Genomic DNA, 19,914 nt, shown 5'->3' with positions numbered 1-19,914 from the left:
AAAGACGCTAAAAACAGGTTCTTCTTTTTCTTCATTGGATTTTTACGGCAGTTAGCATCCAAGTGTTGCATCTAAAAGCAGGTTCGCGGCTAAAGTTTGTTAAACGACGTCATGACGCAGTTCCGTCTTCTTCTGCGGTTTTGGCAAACCAGCGTAAAGGTGCATTACCGCCACCTGCTGATCTGGAGTGTGGATTGCGCATAGATTTGGACTACAGATACAAACGTTCCGTCGGATGATGATGCCACTTTTAACCACGAAGCAAAGGCATTACATTCGCCTTACCGCGCACGTTTAAACCTCACGGAAATGATACAGACTTAAGTTCCATGAAGGAAGAAGAAGAAAAAAAAAGGCTCGTAAGTCTCTGGATAAAAGAGTCTCTGCTTAATGCTTAATTTAATTTTAAATTTTAATTTCTATGCAAGTTTTCTGGTAGGACCAAATAATTTAGGGACCTATTTCACCATTCACCGGTGTGATCACCCAAAATTCATCTAAAACGCATCCGCCATAGTGTTTCAACGCAGGATAGCAAGTGTGAGTAAAATAACTGCCGCCTTTTAAAGTCCACATGAAATCAAAATTTACTATATTTACTTTGTTTGCCTAAATTGATCGTTTTGTGCTGAACAATTCATCCATGCGAGCCAATCCACTCAAAAAAAAAAAAAAAAAAAAAAGTTTGCCTTCATAATCTTTAATGCCCCTCCCCTCTGCATTGGAGGACCTTCACCGATGACGTAGGCTTGAGGAATTTGGTGTCTGCTTAATCCGTAACCACGCCCCTCAAACTGACACTGACAGTAGACAGGCTGCCTGTGTGTGGCGAGCATTGACAGCGCGTGAAAGGAGAGATGGCAAGGAGGTGCATTTTTGTAAATGATCCTCCGTGTGTTCCTGTTCTCATCTTCCTCCTTTTCCCGCTGAAAACTAAATTGCGGTGATTGAGGTGGCGAGTAATCCTCAACAACCGATTGTAAACTTGCATTTAGATCTACCTCCATTTTTTGAATTAAACACCTACTTATCTAGATCCAATCAGGTGCTAGTTGGAAAATAAGCCACACCCACTACTTTCCTCATTTATTATTCCATTTCTCTCGGAAATACGTCACAACACTGGAGAAAAGTCGTTTGCAACTTCCGTTTCACGGGGACTTTAAGGACCGTAATACGAAAAAACTGGCAAGTAAACATCTTTAGAAACCACTTGGAAGCGAATAGCACATAACTGCCATTAACCCATTTGCTTGCAAGCATCGCCAACCGCCCAAGTTTATTATCGTTCATTTGCACAGCACGTTAAACATCACTCTCTTACTTGATCTGGATAAACCCTGCATCAATTGAAAGCCAATTGACCAATATTTCGATAAAACATCATTTCTGTGACAGTTATTCAGTAATTATGCCAGGAAAACGATTCCTATTCCTGAACGGTAAACGTCGAAAGTGTTAGCTCGTGGACAAATGTTGATCATGGATCTAGTCAGAAAGAATCATGAGCAGAAACATCTTTATTTTGGGTATGTAATTTCTGTCTCAATGCCAAAAATGGGGGGTGACTGGTAAGGGGCTAACGTTACTGCTGTAATCATGTCTTTCGGTACAACGTCTTACAAGACTAAACATGCTTCATCGTTTCCAAAAGCCTCTGTTTCCACAGTCCATACTACAACGTGAAAACAGTGTTCCAAACGTATCCGCTCGGGAGACAGTCTAAAGAGCCCAGAGGCCAAACGAGAGGAAAGATGCTTTTCCAACAGGAACCTAATAACGTGGACAAGGCTTGAGGAATTGTCAAATCAGGCAACCAATTGCTGAGCTGGTGACACAGTAGGCTACCCATTCATTTTTAGCTTGCTCCATCAAATGTTACTAACCCTTTTTTACTCTTCCCACAGCCAACATCTACAGCAGCCGAAGCAAGTAGCCTTGCACGTACCTCCTCCCTGCCGCAGCAGTGTCTGCTCCCGCAGGAGCCTTTCCTATACTTCATCACTGCCGCAGCAGTGTCTGCTCCCGCAGAAGCCTTTCCCATATCTCCCCACTGCCGCAGCAGTGTCTGCTCCCGCAGGAGCCTTTCCTATACCTCCTCACTGCCGCAGCAGTGTCTGCTCCCGCAGGAGCCTTTCCTATACCTCCCCACTGCCGCAGTAGTGTCTGCTCCCGCAGGAGCCTTTCCTGTACCTCCTCACTGCCGCAGCACTGTCTGCTCCCGCAGGAGCCTTTCCCGTATCTCCCCACTGCCGCAGCAGTGTCTGCTCCCGCAGGAGCCTTTCCTATTCCTCCTCACTGCCGCAGCAGTGTCTGCTCCTGCAGGAGCCTTTCCCGTATCTCCCCACTGCCACAGCAGCGTCTGTTCACACGAAAAAAAAAAAAAAAAAAAACATTTCCGCTTATAGGTATGCCATGCATCCTTGGTTGCGGTGACAGCATCATGTATCGACAATAGCCAAGACTATATTAGGCCCATTCTCCAATCAACGTTTTTTATTATAATTATTAGGCGGCCTACCATAATTCGGCTATCAAACCTCTCCGTTATCCCATCTCAGCACTGCACTTCACGCTCGCCCGTGCTCTCAAAGGATGACGTGAGCCTGCAGGTGGCAAAGAAGTCTCCATCCCCAAATAGACATGCATCGTTTGCAGATATAAGGTATTCCATCGTACTTTAACAGGTAAATCCGATACGTGCCATATTTTAAAGGAGCTCTCACTAACGGAATTTAATGCCACAGTTACATTAGAATGCATCTCATTCTGGTCTCAGGGGCGGCGCGTCGGTCCCATCATGAGGCATGCGGTCCGGAGCGCACATGACCATCATTTCAACCGAACTCACTCCAAATATATGAACTTACCGGTTTTTGAATACCTTATATTTAAGGCACTTGTTTACGTCCATATTAGGGTTAAATCGTTGGACTTTAAATGGAATCTACTATAGCAAAAAAAAAAAAAAAAAAAACAGGACAAGCGAGATGACAGTAGTGCCGACTACATGAACTAGCAGTTTTAAATATAGTATTTTATATTTAATGCCAGTTTATCAGTACGTCCAAAAAATATATATTTTTTCGATTATTGGTGATTCCATAGGCTTTTTCGTGCACCTGCATGGTTAAAATGGCAAATAGTAAGCTCAGACAAGTATAAAGAATCTTTCTCTTACTCCACCCATCCACGATTACATCGTCGATACGTACCATCGATCTCATGTGCTGACAATATGACAATTCAACAATGACCACATCGCCGATACATGGCACCTATTTGGGTTACACTGGCACAGGAAATCCAATTTATTTTTGCACGCTTAATTTCGAATACAATGACTGCACCAAGATTTTTCGGATTCATTATCGGAAGCAGCTTATTGGATTTGCTAAACAATTATTCAAGTAAGCCTCACAGCGTCTACCCTTGTAGACAACCAAATCCTCCTTAGTATCAAACTCCCTGTCAGGCGCTGCAAGAGTGCTCCCGGTTGAGCCAACCTTTGCCTTCTCCGTTCAACTATCAGCAAAGCTTACCTGTATGACATCGTCCCATGGTTTCACAGACAAGGCTTAAGCTAGTCCCAGACTAAAATACATGTTTGAGCTGTCTCAACTGAAAATATCTTGCTCTGACACATCTTAAAATATGTCAGTGTCATTGTTCTGTGCCAAGATGCACACCTGTAAAATCTTCTAATCTCTAAGGCATTTTTGTAAAAGTTGCTTAAATATCTTAATTTAACTAAGGCCTAGTCCTGGCTTAAGCATAACCCCATTTGTGAAACCAGGCCCGTGAGTATTAATTTCCTGTCAGATGCTTTCCCGCTTAAGCAATCTTGGACTTTCCATCCGACCACCAGCGAAGCTTACCCGATTAAAAAGCCAGATTAACACCGGATGCCGGCCATAGCCTCCCGGCCAGATAACCTTACCTTTTTCTATCCTATGGCCGGCAAGGCTTCTCTCTTCGATGCCAGGAGCTCGAGCTCCCATCGGATGCCGACGAAAGCCTCCAGGCCAGACAACCTCACCTTTTCCATTCTGCGGCCAGCAAGGCTTACCCGTTCGTTGCCAGGAGCTCACACTCCCATCGGACGTAGGTGAAAGCCCCCGGCTACCCTTTTGCCATTCTGTCTTACGTACGGAGAGGTTTACCCATCCAATGCATGGAGTCAAGGCTTCCATTGGACGTAGGTGAGAGCTTCCCGGCTAGACAACCTTACCTTTTCCGTCCTTTGGCCAGCGAGGCTTAACCGTTCGATTCCGGGAGCTAAGCTCCTGTCGCCCGAAGGTAAGAGCCTCCCGGCTGGACAACCTTTTCCCGTCCTTTGGCCAGCGAGGCTTAACCGTTCGATTCCGGGAGCTAAGCTCCTGTCGGCCGAAGGTAAGAGCCTCCCGGCTGGACAACCTTTCCATCCTTGGCCAGCGAGGCTCACCCGTTCGATGAGAGTGCTCCCATCGGACGCTGGCGAGAGCCTCCTGGCCAGCCAACCACGACCATTCCACGTGGTTTAGGTTACAAAACCTACAAGCAAGCCGTTCGATGCCGCAGGTACCAAACACACAAATAAACCCTCCCTCCTTCCTACGGTCGTCAAGGCTTACCCGTCTCTTGCCGTGAGTAGCAAACTCCCATAAGACACCGACGACAGCCTAACGACCACACAAACTTACCTTTTCGATCCTACGGCCTGCGAGGCTCACCCAGTTGTTTTTGGGGAACAGGAAGTCCCCGTTGGATGCTGGCAAGAGCCTCCTGGCCACCTATCATTACCTTTTCTGTCACACATCCGGAGAGGCTTACCCGTTCGATGCGTGTGCTCCCTTCGGACGCCGGCGAGAGCCTCCCGGTTAGACAACCTTACCTTTTCCTTTTCTATGGTCGGCGAGGCTTACCCGTTCGATGCGTGTGCTCCCTTCGGACGTCGGTAACAGTCTCTCGGCCACGCAACTTCCCTTTCCATTTGACGATAGGCGAGGCTTAACCGTCCGGCGCTACGAGTCTCGTCCTCTCGCCAAATCCTGCAAAAAAAAAAAAAAAAAAACCCAACAACTCTCAGCTACCCTCAGCTACCCTCACATCTTTTAACCCCACCTGGCGAGGCTTACCCGTTCGATGTTCTGAGTTTAATGCCCCATCGGATGCCGCGAGAGTCCTCCCAGTCGGGTTTTCCTTTCCACTCTCTCCGTCCGGCGAGGCTTACCCATCTGATGCGTGTGCTCCCTTCAGACGTCTGACGAGAGTTCTCCCGGACGGGCCTATGCTTGGCGGCCACAAGTGAGTCTCATCCATCCGATGCCGTGAGTCGGGATCTCCCTTCGGATGTCGCCAGAGTCCTCCTTGTCGGCCAGCCCAAAGCTTTTTATCTGCCAAACCAAGAGGACCCAGACGTCCGTCATTCTGAGCTTCATGGGCCCTCTCGGTCAGCTTTAGGCCCTTCGCCCACTGAATAGCAGGGGCTATCAGCCAGTAGGGCCCGTACGCCGACACCGTGACCTATTCCGGTCGAGGCAACTCGGGTCCTCCCGGTCGGGCACCACAACCACACTGCTCCTCCTCATCGGCCGGTAGGGCTCACCGTTCCAACGCCACAAGCTCCAGTTGAGCATCGGCTCGAGCCCTACCGACCGGGCGCCAACAACTACGTAGTTCACTAGCTGCAGCCGGTAGGGCCTACTCTCCCAATGCCCAGGTCGCTCCCTCTGGAGTACGTAGGCCCTTCCAGCCCGCCAACGAGACGACTTCTCAGGAAACCAAATCAGCCCCCGCCAGTACTCTATGCTTTTTGGGGGGGACATTCTTTAAACTGGCGGCTGTCCTCTTGTACATTTGCTTTTTTGGGGGGTACTCTAGGTTCGGGCCATTCCCGAGCTCGGAGCCCTTCCCCGGACAGCACGCCAGATACGCATACCATACCTCAGCTAATTATATGTAAGCGTGAACTAGTGAAATGAAATTTTATTAAAAAGATTCGGGAGGAGCGCGTCAGATACTTAGCCTAATCAACACAGGTGGACCATAATCAAGTAATCAATCCCATAGTATAAATATCGCTGACTTCCCTCTATCCATTGACGGTTTATCAGCATCCCTCCTCCACCCCATCTCCTCACTTTGAGTTCACTTTATAAATAGATGGGGAAGGGGGGGTACTCTAGGTTCGGGCCATTCCCGAGCTCGGAGCCCTTCCCCGGACAGCACGCCAAATACGCATACCATACCTCAGCTAATTATATGTAAGCGTGAACTAGTGAAACACATTGCCACGAAAGATGCAAGATGCGAGACCCAAGTTCAACAGTCAAAGATGTCCGTCTAACACGTTAACATAAAAAAGCATTGAACAAAAAGTGTAATAGACTGCAAAATAAACATTGTTAACAGCCCCTAAAAACATTTAACTAAAGTTTAAAAGACTACAAAAAATATTCTGTTAACAGCCCCTTACATTTTTTCTTCCCTATAAAGATATTTCTGACTTTATTTCTGATCACTGACTCATGTTTAAAATCACCATAAAAATGTGTCTGCACACATTAGGTTATATATAATGCATATTGAGGCAACAAATTGCAAGTGATTTTTCCTCTGGCTCTCATTATTAATCTGAAGCTTTATGTAAAAGAAAAAAGTTGCCTAATGTGCTGTTGTTTGAGATTATAGTGCAAAGAAGAAAATTATAGACATTTCCTCAGTATTCTGTCCAGCTGATTATGAGTCATTCAAAAATAACCATTACATAAGTATGCTATTTTATGTAATTTTCATTTTTTTTCTATTATTTACTTTATTAGATGTGCTTACAAGGCCAAAAAATGAAAAGTTTTTTTTTTTTGTTTTTTTTACCGCAATATAACATTTTTATGAGACTATGTCTACACCCCACACCCCCCAAATATCAGAAAATATTTTTTTCAATTATAAAACACTAGACAGAAACTTAGACATCATATAAGTGATTTATTTGAGCACTAGAAAAATACAATAAGAATAATTTGAGTAAGAAAAATAAGAATAAGAAAAGATTTAACTTTGTTTGCCAATTACAGAAAATGCTGAGATTGCTAGAAATGCAGCATTTACAATGAATTACGATGCAAATAAGTGCTGATGGCCACATATACAGATGGTAATAGCACAAATGTGCCATAAAGTAAATAATCCACTCTCTGTATTTATATAGACACGTTCACTTTGATAGCCGTGACCATACAGTAAATGCACTCAAAAAGATGGTAATCATGCAGATACATTCACATTCAACATAAAACACACTCTCACATATATAAAAACTGTTGAAAAATAAAACAAACAAAGAAAAGGGCGATCGCTATAAGTTCCAACATCAGCTGACAGGTGCGTCAGAGCGCGTCACGAGCCGTCACGAGGGAGCACCAAAATTCAAATATACTATCTTTCGCCTATCTTTCCTTCCCTTTTTTTCCGGTGGATCGTCTCATTCTGTTTGTGACACTGTATGCTGCAAAACCATGACGTTTTTTTACTACCAAGACGCAGTTTCCGACCGTGAGTTATTCCATAACGGACGCAAACAGTTCTGTCGCTGAAGAACTGAAACGTAAACAAAGGAATTATGATCCATATTACAACGTTATTGCTTCGTTGGACTAAACGTGCTTCATGAGATGTCGTTCAGTGGACCCTTACCTTTCTAACTAAACTGGTATTTACAGCTGTAGATGTGTTTATGACTCGTTATTACGACAGATCTGGTATGTACCGCATTCTAATGTTCATGTTTTTATGTGTACTGTACTGTTTACACAAATGTAGCAAATACAGTCTTTATAAGCTTTCCATTGAAAAACAGCAATCTGTCGTCGATGCTTGAGGCTTTGATCTTTATAATGATACATAGTTTGTCAAGATTAAATTTGTCCCGTTTCATTTACTCTATTCATAAACAATGACACGTGCAAGTTGAGGGGCGTTCAGGACGAGGGCGTCGGGGTGCAGTGATGTCATCTCTGTTCAGTTTAAATAGTGTCTGTGCATTTATTTGCAATCAAGTCAACGATATCGCTGTAGATGAAGTGACCCCAACTAAGCAAGCCAGAGGCGACAGCGGTAAGGAACTGAAACTCCATCGTGACAGGAATGGAGAAAAAAACCTTGGGAGAAACCAGGCTCAGTTGGGGGGCCGGTTCTCCTCTGACCAGATGAAACCAGTAGTACAATTCCAGGCTGCAGCAAAGTCAGATTGTGCAGAAGAATCATCTGTTTCCTGTGGTCTTGTCCTGGTGGTCATCTGAGACAAGGTCTTTACAGGGGATCTGTATCTGGAGCTCTAATTGTCCTGGTCTCCACTGTCAAACACTCAGACAATCAACAGGGAGCGGTATGTTCGCAGACGACCTTCTGACCTGAGGGGAGCATGCTGGCTCAACCAAAAATGGCAGCCCAACAGGGAGACCTAGAGCCCTAACAACCTGGAGGCACTACCTAAAGAACTAAAGGAGCCGAAGGCCTGACTCTCAAACAGGAGAGAAACTTAGCTCAGTCCAGAAAGGGGTGGTCAAAACTCTGGGAGCCAGGCTTTCCACTCTCAGGAGAGAAGAACCAGATGTACTTCTTAGGTCTTAATAACCCTCCCACAGAGAGGGGAGCACCAAAGTCTGAAAGCAGACAGAGAATCATATGCTCCAACAGAGGGTACTGCAGGCTCCCACCATAGAGATGGCCAACCAAGGAGGCGACAAAGAGGCCTAGCTACTTGTTATGACCATCTATGGAGTTACGGGAGTGCCACTCTCGGCCCTCAGGCTGAGGCAGGCCCTCATACTTTATACTCAGCCTGAAGCTTGGAAGCTCAAGGAAGCTTGCTGGAAAGGGGGAATAAATGCTCCTAACTAGGTATCCCTTTTTTGTTCAGGCTTAGACCTTGGCCTTCGAGGAATGAAGGACTTAAAAGCAGCTGAGCACACCTTTGCCTCCTTGTACTTCTCGACAACTCTTGACAGAAATGGCGAAAAGCTCAGAAGATTTTTGTTCAGGCTTAGACCTTGGCCTTCGAGGAATGAAGGACTTAAAAGCAGCTGAGCACAACTTTGCCTCCTTGTTCTTCTCGACAACTCTTGACAGAAATGCGAAAAACTCAGAAGAAGATACTGGCGCATCAAGGAGAATGCACCACTCTTTTATCCTGATGTCAGCCAGGTTCACCCACAGATGTCTCTCCATAACCACCATAGCATGGTGTACAATGAAGCTGCAGCCTGACCTGCTGCCACGTATGCCTTGCCATTTAGATGAGATGTTACTTGAAGGGGTCTGAAGAGAAGAGGAGGGAGCCTTAAGAGAAGATGGTTCTACCACAGAGAGATAGCAAGCCAGCATCTCTTTAATCGGAGGAATCTTCTCATATACTGTACGCTTTCACATATGCCTTCGATGTTAGCATAACTAGTCAGCTGGAATGTGTGAATGCGCAAAGAGAACAGATTTTTCTAAGTCTTCTCAATTTTCACATCAAGATTTGGAAGAATTGGAAGGCTCACCTGAACTGAGGGCTATTATGATCAGAAAGATAGCGTTCATCGAGATGACCACAAGGCGTCACCATCCTGGTCCGCTTCCAAAGCAAGTCAAGCCTTGCTGTAGCACGTTCCATAACCTCAAAAATCTCATTATATGCATGGCAGAATGTTTGAGAGGACTTAGTCTCAACTTCTTCTTCCTAATCTAACATTTCCTGCTCTTCCTGGCTAGAAGCCAGTAGAGCACTAGTCACTGGATCAGATGACTTCAGAGAAATGGCGTCATCCTCCAGCAACTCACTCTCATCCATGAACAACACGCAAGTTCATCTGCCAGGTCCACCTGTGAGCCTCCATGCCCCAGGTCCACCTGTGTTTCCTCCATGCCTCAGCAGCAGAGATTCCTCATAGAAAAAATGCTCACAATGAACGCAAACCACCCCCCTCGAGGATGTAAAAATTCAAAGTTTGAGTGACATCATGGATGAACACACTTCTTAAATGCCATGCTAGTGCTTGCCATTTAGAAAGAAAAATATCAGCATTCTTACCAGTATGCACTTCAATAATAAAAAAGTCCTTCAATCCTGTTGTTCTTTCACATCAAAATCTACTGACACATTTGTTTAGACCTGTTTTGGACTGATTTCACTTGTTAATCTGTGCATATTACTCTCCTTATTTTTGGAGAAAGCATGGACTCTTATTTTAGCTGGAAGATAGTTTGAACTTAGAACGTCTTGATGATTTTTTTATTTTTTTTATAATTTTTTATCTTTTAATTGGATAAGACATTAATTGATGATCTAGGGTCATTAAAATTGTAAGTAAATTGTATTTATGCAGCACATTTAAACAAAGCAAAGCTATCCAATGTGCTGAACAATATAAAATACATTTAAAAGAGAAAAAAACTGAAAAGAGCCAAACAAGACAGACAATGAAACAACAATAAAGTGAGATTAAATGGCTAAAGAGGTTAAAAATTGTAAGAGACGGTGCAAGGCAGATGTCCAGAAGCAATTGGTTTCACAGACAGGGGGCTGTAACAGAAAAAACTCTGTCACCCTTCATTTTCAAAAGAAAACAAGGGACAAATAATCAGTCAGCAGATCTTAAAAGTCTGGTAGATGACAAAGGGATAAGAAGATCTTTGAGATAAGATGGAGCTTGATGGTTAGGAGCTTTGAAAACAAACAACAAAGTCTTAAACTAAACTCTAAAAAGGACCGGTAGGCAGTTTTATGGAAGCTAAAATTGGGGTGACATGGTCATATTTCTTTGCCCCAGTCATCAGCCTTGCAGCTGCATTTTGTACCAACTGTAGGCTTGAAAGCGATGACTGAGAAAGACCTGAGTACAGTGAATTAAAGTAATCTAAACTAGAGGTAATAAAAGCATGAATAACCATCTCTAAATCTTGAAAAGACAAAAATGATTTAAGTTTCAAAATGACCGGCAATTGATAAAAACTGTTACTAACAACAGAATCAGGAGGAAATGATTGCCCAGCTCCTTAATGATATTAATCCACCCCAGATCTCAAGAAAATCTCATACCAATCTTTACTATCGTAATCGCAGGTTTATTATTTGGATATTTCGTGTGTACAGAGGTGTATCACTGTTGTTTTGGACAGATAACTACCAGGAAGTGTTAATGAACCATGTGACACAATGCGGCTGTTATGACAATCCGGTTATGACTCTAAAGATTGACAAGGTGAAGGACCAATCAGAGTTTGTCTGACACACAGCATGAGCACTGAGGGGCAAACACACAGAGACAGCGCTGGGTGAGGCTGTTTATCATCAGATCGCGTAAATCAGTGGAAAATTAATAGAAATAACGATTCTGTCTGAAGAAATATGAAGTAAACATCAGTAAATATATCCATATATCTCAACGAATATGCATGTTTGGTCTATAAATCCTTATTGACACTGTTCATTGAGTCTATGTGAATACAAATAAACCGCTGCTGACGTGACTGAATATGAATGAGTGGTGAATTGGTCAAATATCGAAGCTAGAGTCTTTAAACTTTCAATTGATGCACAGTTTGTCCAGATCAAGTGAGAGAATGATGTTTAATGTGCTGTGAAAGTGAAACAATAATAAACTGGGGCCGTCGGCGATGCTTGCAAGCAAAGGGGTTAAAAGGTTGCTCCACCCCAAAATGAAAATTTTGTCATTAGTCACTTACCCCCATGTCGTTTGTGATTAATGACAAAATTTTAATTTTGGGGTGGAGTAACCCTTTAATGATATTGATGATAATTAACTCCTTAATTTGTCCCCCTTTTCGGGGACCAAAAAACTTTTCTTTTTTTTTCTCATTAAGTTGGAGAAAGTTATTTGATAACCATTTTTAAATTTCTAAAATAAATTCCAACAAGGGTTGAATGGAATCATCAGCTTTTAGATGGAGGTAAAACTGTATATAATCAGCATATAAATGCAAAGAAACATTGGGCTTCCTAATAATATCCTCCCTAGAGGGCGCATATACAGTATAAGTTAAAAAGAAGTGGCCCCAGAATAGAGCCGTGAGGTACTCAACTAATGATTGGGGCAGATGATGAGGAAAAAGTGCCTAGCTCTTCATAAAAAGAATTGTCTTTGAAATATGAGCTGAACCTTCATAAGGATGTGCCCCTGATACTGATTAAATGTTCTAAATGCCAAAAAAGAACATAATGATCTACAGTATCAAAGGCATCTGTAAGATCAAGTAGAATCAGTGCTGCATTTTTACCAGCATCAACTGCAACCAACATATCATTGAACACTTTAAGCGAGCAGACCCTGTGCTGTGATAAGCAGTGAAACAAGACTGAAAAGGTTCTGATAAGTTAGCTTTATTTAAGAATGGGATCAACTGTAATTGCACAACTTTAAAAACATTTTTTTACAAATATTATAACTTTGAGACAGGCCAATAATTACAACAAAAAAACTTTCATCCAAACCTTGCTTCTTAAGCAAAGGCTGAACAACCACATGCTTAAAGCAATTCATAACAATCACCAGTGTCCAAAGATGAGTTAATCAACACTTGGATACTAGGGTAAATTACTGGAAAGGCTGATGTTATGATCTCTGGGGGAACAACATCGAGCAAAGATGTAGTTGTCTTTATTTTGTTAACAAGATCAGAGAGTTCCATTAAAAGAGACATGTTGAAAATGACAAAAGAAAAATGGACTGGCCAGCGAGTTCAAAGACAGGTCAGACAGCTGTGGAGTAAAAGATAAATGAATGGCACTCACTTTATCAACAAAATAAAAAAATGCTAGTTCTGTACAGAGCTCTGGTGACGGCTCCCTAGAAAACTGGGAATTTGGGTTAATTATTGAATTTATTGTGGATAATAATATCCTAGGTGGGACAGTTAGCAGTAATCGGATCTGAAAAATATTTTGATCCATCATACTTAGCAGCACTCTGAAACCTAACCAGACACTCTTTAAAAAACTCAATAATGGTTGTGGATTATTGTGATGTTTTTTCAGCTGTTTGAACTCTCATTCTGACGGCACCTATTCACTGCAGGTGATCCACTGGTGTGCAAAAAATGTAATGCCAGATCTGTTCAGATCAAGAAACAAACTCATCTGTATCTTGGATGGCATGAGGATGTGTACATTTTCAGCAGTTTGCATTTTTGAGTGTACTATTCCTTTAATAGTATGAATTATTGGTAACAATTTAGAATAGGTAGCACTTGTTAACTATTAACTACGACATTTCTCTCAATAAATTCTTAATTTGCTGCTTATTAATAGTTAGTAAGGTAGTTGTTAGATTTAGGTATTGGGTAAGATTAAGGATGTAGAATAAGGTCAAGCAGAATGAGTTAATATGTTCTTAATTAGCACTAATGCATGGCTAATATTCTAGTAATATGAATGCTAAGAAGCAACTAATAGGTGTTACCTATAATAAAGCGTTATCGATTCATTTTATTTTAAACGATTTAAAATATAAAAAGATACAGTTTTATATATGATGAAATATAAGTAATTAAAGGGATAGTTCACCCAAATAGCAAAATTATGTCATTAATAACTTACCCTCATGTTGTTCCAAACCAGTAAGACCTCTGTTTATCCTTGGAACACAAGTTAAGATATTTTAGATTTAGTCAGAGAGCTCTCAGTCCCTCCATTGAAGCTGTGTGCACGGTATACTGTCCATGTCCAGAAAGGTAAGGAAAACATCATCAAAGTAGTCCATGTGACATCAGATGGTCAGTTAGAATTTTTTGAAGCATCGAAAATAAATTTTGGTCCAAAAATAGCAAAAACTACGAGTTTATTAAGCATTGTCTTCTCTTCCGTGTCTGTTGTGAGAGAGAGTTCAAAACAAAGCAGTTTGTGATATCCTGTTCGTGAACGAATCATTCAGTGTAACCGGATCTTTTTGAACCAGTTCACCAAATCGAACTGAATTGTTTTAAATGGTTCGCGTCTCCAATGCTGACACTCCCTCTGAGTTAAAACAAACAAATATCCCGGAGTAATTCATGTACTCAAACACTACACTGACTGAACTGCTGTGAAGAGAGAACTGAAGATGAACACCGAGCCGATCCAGATAATGAACAAAACATATACTTGTTCACGAGTCAAGAACTGGTTGCATCGGTTTTTGGATCACCAGTACTTCTTTCGGACAGTTCGATTCAATAAACCGGTTTAAGAAAAAATGGTTCACCGGTTCTTTTGCGCTCGATGTAACGGCGTCATTGGCGATGATTGCCCTTGATTCAAGCCTTCGGTTTACCCGCGTTCATAACATTAGCACAGAATCAATTCAGAATCAATCACCAAAAGAATCAGTTCGGTTCAGACACTCTGTGTGTCAGTCTGCTTCACACTGAATCATACACATGCACAGTATCATCAGCTCCTCGGTTCTCGAATCGGACACGTCTGACAGAAACGGTTCTTGACTCGAGAATGAGTCAGTCTGTTGTTCGTTATCTGGCTCGGCTCGGTGTTCATCTTCAGTTCTCTCTTCATAGCAGTTCAGTAAGTGTACTGTTTGAGTACATGAATAACTCCGGGATATTGGTTTGTTTGAACTCAGAGGGAGTGTCAGCCACATTAAAAAAATTAACAGCTTAAGTCATTTGTGGATTAATGCGTATTGGAGACGCGAACCGTTTAAAACGATTCAGTTCGATTTGGTGAACTGGTTCAAAAAGATCCGGTTACATCGAACGATGTGTTCGCAAACCGGATATCACAAACTGCTTTGTTTTGTACTCTCTCTCACAACAGACAGGAAGAGAAGACAATGCTGAATGAAGTCGTAGTTTTTGCTACATATTGCTACTATAATAAATATATAAATACATGGATGCAAAATATTGATCTGAATTGAAATTACTTAATATACAAATACAGAGGGCACAAAATGATATGAGACACATACAGGAGCGCAGTGTAGGAAATTGGTTTTGCCAAGGACAACAGCCAAATATACAGTTCAGCAGTCATTATCTTGCCTCTTTTGATCTCAACCGAGTGTCAACTACTGCTACTCACAAATCAGGCAACCAACTGGACCTTATTTATACACGACACTGCTCTACTGATCATGTTCTGGTTACTCCACTGATCACTTCCTCCTCACTCTTAACCTCAACATGTTCCCTGCCACATCACTTACCCCTCCACATGTCATCTTTCGACGTAACCTACGCACACTTTCACCCACCCGGCTATCTGCAATGGTTTCATCTTCACTTCCTTCCCCTAAACTGTTTGCATCTTTGGATGCTAACAGTGCTACTGATACTTTCTGCTCCACTCTTACATCTTGTTTAGACACTGTTTGTCCCTTATCTTCCAGGCCAGCCCGTAACACCCCTTCTGCCCCTTGGTTATCTGATGTTCTACGCGAACACAGTTCTAAGCTTAGAGCTGCTGAAAGGGTGTGGCGGAAATCCAACAATACTACTGACCTTAATGTGTATCAATCACTCCTATCTTCCTTCTCTGCTGATGTCTCCACTGCTAAAATGACATACTACCATAACAAAATTAACAATTCGTCTAACTCTCGCATGCTTTTTAAAACATTTTCCTCACTTCTTTGTCCTCCTCCTCGACCTCCTGCTTCATCTCTAATAGCTGACGACTTTGCAACGTTTTTCATTAATAAAATTAAACACATTAGTGCACAATTTTCCACACCACAATCAGTCAAGCTCATATCACCAGCAAACATACACTCATTTACATCCTTCTCTTCACTCTCTGAGGCAGAAGTCTCAAAACTCATCGTTTCTAATCACCCTACTACTTGCCCGCTTGATCCTATTCCATCTCATCTCCTTCAAGCCATTTCTCCTGCAGTTGTAACTGCACTCACTCACATCATCAACACATCCATCCACACTGGTGTTTTTCCCTCATCATTTAGACAGGCACGTATAAGTCCACTACTTAAGAAACCCAACCTCAACCCATCTCTTTTAGAGAACTACAGACCAGTTTCCCTTCTTCCTTTCATTGCAAAAACACTTGAACGAGCTGTGTTCAACCAAGTCTCTACATTTCTCACAAACAACAACCTCCTTGACAACAACCAATCTGGCTTCAGAAGTGGGCATTCAACTGAGACGGCCTTGCTCTCAGTTGTTGAAGCTCTAAGACTGGCAAGAGCAGAATCCAAATCTTCAATACTTATCCTGCTTGATCGGTCCACTGCTTTTGACACGGTTACCAGATCCACCAGATCCTCCTATCAACCCTACTGATAAAAGGCATCTCAGGAACCACACTTCAATGGTTTGAGTCCTACCTATCAGATAGGTCCTTCAAAGTATCTTGGAGAGGTGAGGTGTCCAAGTCACAACATCTAACTACTGGGGTGCCTCAGGGCTCAGTTCTTGGACCACTTCTCTTCTCTGTCTACATGGCATCATTAGGTTCTGTCATTCAGAAACATGGCTTTTCATACCACTGCTATGCTGATGACACTCAACCCTACCTCTCATTCCATCCTGATGATCCGACGGTTGCTATTCGCATCTCAGCTTGTCTAACAGACATTTCTTCCTTGATGATGGACCATCACCTTCAACTCAACCTTGCCAAGACAGAACTGCTTGTGATTCCAGCAAACCCATCGTTTCATCACAATTTCACCATCAAGTTAGGCACAGCAACCATAACTCCTTGAAAAACAGCTAGAAGCCTTGGAGTTATGATTGATGATCAGCTGACTTTCTCAGATCACATTGCTAAAACTGTCCGATCCTGCAGATTTGCTTTATTCAACATCAAGAAGATCAAGCCCTTTCTTTCGAAACATGCAGCACAACTCCTTGTTCAAGCTCTTGTTCTGTCCAGGCTGGACTATTGCAATGCCCTCTTGGCAGGTCTTCCAGCCAATTCTATCAAACCTTTACAATTAATTCAGAACGCGGCAGCAAGATTAATTTTTAATGAGCCAAAAAGAATACACGTCACACCTCTGTTTATCAATTTGCACTGGCTTCCAATAGCTGCTCGCATAAAATTCAAGGCATTAATGTTTGCCTACAAAACTACCACTGGCTCTGCACCCATTTACCTAAATTTGTTACTTCAGACTTATGTGCCCTCTAGAAGCTTGCGTTCTGCAAGTGAACGTCGCTTGATTGTGCCATCCCAAAGAAGCACAAAGTCACTTTTACGGACTTTTAAATGAAATGTTCCCTCCTGGTGGAATGACCTCCCCAACTCAATCCGAGCAGCTGAGTCCTTAGCCATCTTCAAGAATCGGCTGAAAACACATCTCTTCCATCTTTATTTGACCCTCTTACTTTAACACTCACTATTCTAATTCTATTCTTTAAAAAAATCTACCTACCTTTCTAATCTTTTTGTATTCTATTTTCTTTTCATTTATTATGCAATTGTATGTGTGTGTGTGTGTGTGTGTGAAAAGATCTCTAACACTAGCTTGCTCTATTCTTTTTTTATTCTATCGGTTATTATTTTGTTTTTATTTATTTATTTTTATTATTTAAAATCCCATGCTACGTGTACTGTGTTAACCTAACTGAGACTTGTTATAGCACTTATATATCATAGCTCTTTTTGTTGTTTTTGATTGCTTCCACTGTCCTCATCTGTAAGTCGCTTTGGATAAAAGCATCTGCTAAATGAATAAATGTAAATGTAAATTATCTGACTATAGAAAGCTATGATTGTCCCTTAACAAACAAGTTTTACATGCAACTGCGTAATAAGAAATTAATAATAGCATTCCAACACATACTGTCACAATGACAATAACATGCTTCTGTCCATTCTCTGTGTCCCTCTGCTAGACACATTCTCTGGCAGCTTTCACTGGTATTTTCCTCACAAACCTTCAGCTGGCATTCAAAATATTCCTTTGCAAGTCAACAACATTACAGATATGGCTGTTTGTCTTCTTAAGCAGCAGTTACGATGCTACAGCACCATGGGATCTATGGCATTTATCCTCATTTATCAGGGGAAGTCGTGGCCTAATGGTTAGAGAGTCGGACTCGCAGTCGAAGGGTTGTGAGTTTGAGTCTCAGGCCGGCAGGAATTGTGGGTGGGGGGAGTGCATGTACAGTGCTCTCTCCACCCTCAATACCACGACTTAGGTGCCCTTGAGCAAGGCATGGAACCCAAAACTGCTCCCCGGTAGCCGCAGCATAAATGGCTGCCCACTGCTTCGGGTGTGTGTTCACAGTGTGTGTGTGTGTTCACTGCTCTGTGTGTGTGCACTTCGGATGGGTTAAATGCAGAGCACGAATTCTGAGTATGGGTCACCATACTTGGCTGAATGTCACGTCACTTTCACTTTTACTTTCACTTTTTCTTACGACCTGTTTCTGATTTCATTGTGTTTTACTTTGTGTTGATGAAAACAACGACCTTTGGAAAGCTGCAGGTTCATTCAAACTTTTTGCAGCTACAGTCAAACCAACTGCAAAGAACTTGAAACATGCTTTCACACTGCTGACGGTTTGAACAATTGCAGAATTTCTGAAAAGTGTATTGTGATGCTCACTAATGTGATGACACTTTCTCCTGAATCAACATGTCAGCCTGTCATCTCTCTCTCTCTCTCTCTCTCTCTCTCTCTCTCTCTCTCTCTCTCTTTCTCGCTCTCTTTCCGTCTTTTGGTCTCTGCGCAGCCATTTCAGTAAAAAGAAGTGTGGAGTTAAAAGCAAGCCGCTGTGCCATCCCTCTTCCCTAACGCTCCCTATTTCTCCCTCTCTCTCTCTTCTGCACACACACATGCCTTTCAGCCAGCTGATTCACACCAATATTCATACACACCATTTTGTCTCTGTGAGTGAGGGGAGTTCTAGGAAAGATTCTCTGTGATGTATAAATCTTTTTAATGGAACTCTTCATTTGTGTCTCCCCCAGAGCAAGGAATTGTGGATAGTTATATTGAGGAAAACCATTGTCAAGATTTTAACAGGTTTTCAGATGGCTATAAGTGTTAAGGTAACAGGAAATCTAAATTATCCCTATTTACAGTTGTAAGGGAAACAGGTCAGTTTAGCTCAAAGGGAATCATTTAAGATTTTAAAGGGAATTTGGACAGAATCACCGTTTCATCACCAGCGATTCATTGAGTGAGCCGTATAACAAACTCTGCAATGGATATTAATATCCAAAGTATAGTGAAAACACTATTAATTAGCACAGTAACAAGATTGGCAGTTTAAGACATTAACTTTTAAGCATGAAACACAAGATACTTCTCTTTTCAATATGAATAAGGCTTTATTAGATAAATCTTAGACATATAAACTTATCTAACACATAAGCACACACATTCACACAATATGCAGGAAGAGAGAAAATTAGGAAAGAATGAGTTTAAGAGAATGAAAATGTGAAATCCCAAGTTTACAGCAATACGTGAAATTGCATACATGAACAACCATCAATCACTTAATTAACCCTTGCATTGAGTTCCTCAATGAGCTTAAATTTATATTAGATCGCTACACCAGTTCAGATCAGAGTCTGGAGGTAAGGTACTTGCATTGCCTGTGTAAAGGGGTTTCCCGATGTCGCTGATTGGCTGGAAGTTCAGTAGTCATTGAAGTGATGTCTTGGGAAGCCCGTGGTTGGGCGTTGGCTGACAATGCGGAGTTGTGGGCAGGTTGTAGTTTTAGGCAGGCGCTCGAGGTCAGACTCGGAGACACAGCATTACAAAACTTAACTCAGAACATGAAACTCACAAACAAAAAAGAAAAGACACTAAAGTAAAAGAACAGAAGTAAAGTTTGTCGGGACTAGGTTGTGTTTCTTCTCATTGTGGCTAAGTAGCAGCAGGCCGAAGCACGCTGGAACAACACTCAAAGAAATGCTAAAAGTGATGACAAAAAGCAGCAGCTAAGAGCTGGCAT

The 19,914-nt window shown here is 42.2% G+C and overlaps 1 protein-coding gene across 3 annotated transcripts in view; it reads left to right on the top strand.

The window, feature by feature from the left end:
- Positions 1–19,914, top strand: part of dpp6a (dipeptidyl-peptidase 6a) — a 474,280-nt gene that overhangs the window by 77,866 nt on the left and 376,500 nt on the right. The gene's annotated exons all lie outside the window — the stretch shown is intronic.

Source organism: Carassius carassius, chromosome 35 (assembly GCF_963082965.1).
Source record: "Carassius carassius chromosome 35, fCarCar2.1, whole genome shotgun sequence".
NCBI lineage: Eukaryota > Metazoa > Chordata > Actinopteri > Cypriniformes > Cyprinidae > Carassius > Carassius carassius.
The sequence above is the reverse complement of the archived record's forward strand: the minus strand, read 5'-3'. Positions and strand labels throughout refer to the sequence as shown.